The 5,018-nt window shown below is 34.4% G+C and overlaps 1 pseudogene; it reads left to right on the top strand.

The window, feature by feature from the left end:
• Positions 1-3,028: 3,028 nt before the first annotated feature.
• Positions 3,029-3,952, top strand: LOC106836433 (olfactory receptor 4C3D-like; annotated as a pseudogene).
• The last annotated feature ends 1,066 nt before the right edge of the window (positions 3,953-5,018 follow it).

Here is a 5,018-nt window from a genome sequence, read left to right on the forward strand (position 1 = left end):
TGCATGGGTTCTAAACCAATCTTTCTGCCCACTGTTGTAGATGTATCATTTTCATCATTATCATGTTAATCTAATTCTACAATTGGCATAAAAAACAACTACTTTGAAGAGCTACTGTAAACTTTACCTGCTGTGAAATGCCGATATTATAATAGGGTTTGTAACTAACACAATGTACATCTGAATAAAATATTTAAAGAATATGATCACCATGAATGGCAGATTGATTAAAAGAACAAAATATTATAATGAAAAATTTAAAAGTCAGATAGGTACCCACCTAAATGTTTAATTTATACAATACCAAATATACAGATTCCATATTGAGTTCATTTTTTTATCAAATATACAGATTTATAAGTGGTCGACACTTTTTTTCTCTTGTCATGGCATTTTGTTTTCATGTAGACTTAAAGAAGGAGTTAAAAATTAAAGATGAATGCTCTAAAAGTTCTCTTCTGAAGTTCACTTAAATTACATGAAATAATTGGGTTGTTGGCAAGATCTGCTTATGGTAGTGAAATACCCTTGAGGTCTAATTAGCCAAAGGTAAGAAACTTCATAGCATTTACCTACAAACAGGATATGTGTTAGCACTTATGAAGCTCAAGAGAAAGGCCTTATCCAAAGGTGCCATTTATAAATCAACAAAGACACTTATTGTAGCTAGTTGGCATTTTAAATTTTACAACTTTTCTTCTTTCATGGTGAACTGCCTGGGACCCTGGCCAAGGAGAGGTGAGATTTTTTCCAGGAAATAATATAATTGTAGAATCTTAGGTTTAAATGGATCTTGCAAATCACATAATCACTCCTCACCTCCAACAATCTAAGATTTGAATATCTTCTTTAGCATGTCAAGCATCAAGAATGCTAAAATTAATTCAAATACTACCAATTCAGAAGTAAACGTGTTGGAGCAATTTTTTCTTATTGATATATGTTTAAATTGGTTAGAATTGTATTATCTACTCAAATTGCATTCAGAGTTTCCCCATTTAACATTACAACATAAGAATTTTTCTATGACATTGCACAATTTTAAAAAAATCTCTGTTAAAAACTACACATTATTCAAAGAGAAGCACTATATTTTACTTATTCACTTCTCTAATATTGGATAGTCCATGTAATTTCTAATGTTCTGCAGCTCTTAATAATTGTATTGAATATATTTGTACATATTGATTTTTCTCTTTTAAAAATCTTTTCTTTTCAGATTTATTCCTGGAAAGATGATTGTGGAGTCAAAGTAAAATGACAAAGTAATTTCTATTTCTCCATAGTTATTTCTAAATCACTTTTATTAATTATGTCTTATTCTTACTTTATATCACTGTACTCTTCTGATGTGTTGGGGAGTCCAGCTCAGAGTAAGGAAATGCAGTGAAACTGTGCACTTTGTGTTCACATATGTATACGATCTTCATTTTGAATAATTGAATAATAAAGCTCTTTATCCATTATCTTTGAAAGGAAAAGAAACATTTTCCGTAAAGTACATTTTATTATAGCAAAGTTTTTTATTTTCTTTGGGAAATTTATGTCCCCAAATTTCCTCATTCTATTAGCAATACAATATGCTGTAACCAGGAATGATCATGATGGATGTTATGGGAGGATGGGAGAAGATGTGAGAATGCATATGGCAGAAACATAAAGTGAGAGGATCTCATGGATGGAGGAGCTGCTGCTGTTTGGTAATAAAATGCGGGGATCACTAAGGGCATTTAACAGCGATATTTCATATGACTTTATTCATTCGGACAAATATACACTAATATACATAGTAAGTGTCCAACAAATGTTTATTTGCTAAGTGAATATGTAATACATACCATAAATAATAGATTTTACACGTATTTGTGTATGTATATATTTATAACACTTTATCTATCTTATCTAGTAAACTATTTCTTTCTATTTTCCACATTAAATTTCCATTTTTAAAATGTGAAAATAATGATTTCTTTTGTTTAACAGATCTTCATGTATTGGACACCTATCCAAGAGATTTTTTTATCTCAGTCTACTCAAGCTGTAAATTTACTGAAGATGACTTTGTTAAATTGTATGTGGAACAGAATTTTTAAGAATAAAAAAACATTAATTATAAACATAATAGTTATCTTGAAAATAAAATGACCCAGTAACATGTTCTTTCCTAGGGGCAGTTAATATTTTCATGCTTACCCTAAAATGTATGTCAGAAACTATTAAACTGGCATGCACCTTCCTTTCAAAAGTTTATGTTTCACCTAAAGTAGAGAGTAATGATAAACAGAGTGGGAGGACAAGGGCACTTGAATGCCCAGGTTTATGGGCTGGGGAAGCATGCGTATTTTTACACACAAAGAAGTGGCAATTCACTAAGCATTTGTTCATCATCCAATAGGTTCCAGACACTGCAGACATTATGCCTGGCTCTATGGTAGGCACAGCGAGGAAATACACATGAATAGCATAAGTGTTATGGTAGGTACCAAGGAGGGTGTGTCACCAATGACTTATATATTTCCTTTATTTGTCTGCTTATGACAGAGACTTAGTGATTATGTCTTTCTTTCCAAAGTTACAGCTACAGGTTCTAATGAGAATTCTCCTGGAAGAGAGAATAACTCTTGCCTTTCAAAATACACCTCAGAGTTACAATTTGTAAGCTCACAGACACAGAGGAGGGCTGAGAAGCATGGGTCTCTGAAATGATTAAATAAAGTCACAGAATTGGAACCAGAGGAAGAGTACATGTATAGCCCAGTATTTTCTCAGTAACTTACACATCAAATGTTGTCCTATAGATTGTTTATAGGTGACAGATACTAGATGTATAAGAGATGGAAAATATCATGGAGGAAATAAAGAATTAAAAAAATTACTGTGGCAGGGAGTATCAAGGACAAGTTCCACAGTTACAGTGAGTACTCTAATTAGTACTATCAAATTCAGACTACAATGCTTTCATGAATAATACCTATCTTTCTTTATCCCTTGTAGGTAATTTAGGCCTCAGGAAGGCGTTATTTCCCAAATGGATCACCTCACTCCCAACAATGTGACTGAATTTATTCTCTTGGGTCTCACACAGAATCCACACTTGCAGAAAATACTTTTCATTGTCTTTTTGTTCATTTTCCTATTTACTGTGCTGGCCAATTTGCTCATTGTCATTATCATCTCCCTCAGCCCCACACTTTCAGCTCCCATGTACTTCTTTCTTACTTACTTGTCCTTCATAGATGCTTCCTACACCTCTGTCACCACCCCCAAAATGATTATTGACATGCTGTACCAGAGGAGAACCATCTCTTTACGTGGCTGCCTTATTCAGCTCTTTGTGGAACATTTCCTGGGAGGTTCAGAGATAATCCTCCTCATTGTCATGGCCTATGATCGCTATGTGGCAATCTGCAAGCCCCTGCACTACACGACCATCATGCGACAGGGGCTCTGCCGCCTCTTGGTGTTTGTGGTCTGGATCGGGGGAATACTGCACGCCACTGTGCAGATTCTTTTTATGGTCACCTTGCCCTTCTGTGGACCCAATGTCATTGACCATTTCATGTGTGATCTCTTCCCACTGCTGAAACTTGCTTGCAGGGACACCTACAGGCTTGGAATGGTGGTGGCAGCCAACAGTGGGGCTATGTGCTTGCTCATTTTTATCATGCTACTCATTTCCTACATAGTCATCATGAGCTCCCTGAAATTCCAAGGCTCTGAAGGATGACACAAAGCCCTCTCTACATGTGGCTCCCACTTTGCTGTAGTTGTACTTTTTTTTGAGCCTTGTATATTCACCTACATGCGTCCTGTGGCCACATACCCTGTGGACAAGTTAGTGACTGTGTTTTTTGCAATCCTCACTCCCATGTTAAATCCTATCATTTACACAGTGAGAAATACAGAGGTGAAAAATGCCCTGATAAGTTTGTTGAAGATGAGAGTAACTTAGGCTGTTCCCAATGCCAAAAAGTGATGATGTATTTAAATAGGGAGGATTATATCTGTTGTAAACTGTGGAAGAAAATTAACAAATTTTGCACATCCCTGATAGAAAAACAATCCCAGATATTAGCATTTATTGAGTACTTAATAGTGGTTAGTCTCTTTGATATGTGCTTTTATAGCTTTTAATACACTTTACCAAAGCTTCAATATTCATCTGCATAGATTCAGGATGTGCAGTGGAAAACACAACTATAAACCCCTAGTTTGATGATTCTAGAGTGTGTTTTTCTCCAGTCTCACAGCTACTTGACTAAATTTTTCACATGTATGTTACTTAGATGAAATTGGGTTTTTTGTAGAACCTTGATCTCAGAAGATCTTTTATTTTTGCTTTGCCTGTGGCAAATCAAAAAAGAGGCAAGAAATTCTTACATAGATATATGGAGAAGAATGAAAAGTTCACTGCTGATTTTTTTTTGGCACCATGAATTTACTAAAAGTAAAAAGAGAGACAGCCACAAAAAGAAGAAAGAATAATTTATATCCATCTCTATTTTTACCTAGAAATTTTGAAATTACTCTCAATTTGGTGTTATTTTCTTGAATAGCTTTACGGCTCACAGTTTTTCTTGAATATAAAAGACTTTTTTTCCTTTTTCTTACCAAGACTTGAGGAGCCATTTGAAGCAACAAAGGTAGGCATTCATTTAGTTAATCTCAACAGAAAGACATACAGTTATAATCCAATGCTATTGCTCTGTAGGCTGATACATATATTTATATTAAATGAATGTTTTATTATCGATCAGGCACTTTGATTAGGTGATTTATCACATGCTAAATTGATAGTTCCGTTATTACTAGCCCCATTTTACAGAGAAGCAAATTGATTTCAAGAGACCTTTATTAATTTACTTGCCTCAGGTCAAACATCTAAGAGTTTTAGCTACAAAATTCAAATCCTGGTCTTCCAAATCTCAACCCTACAAACTTTAAAAGAAAACACAGTTGTAAGTTTATGTCCATAGATAAGAAATTTTTCTGCAGTCTTAATAATTCACTTTGTCCTT

This window comes from Equus asinus, chromosome 17 (assembly GCF_041296235.1).
Source record: "Equus asinus isolate D_3611 breed Donkey chromosome 17, EquAss-T2T_v2, whole genome shotgun sequence".
Taxonomy (NCBI): Eukaryota; Metazoa; Chordata; class Mammalia; order Perissodactyla; family Equidae; genus Equus; species Equus asinus.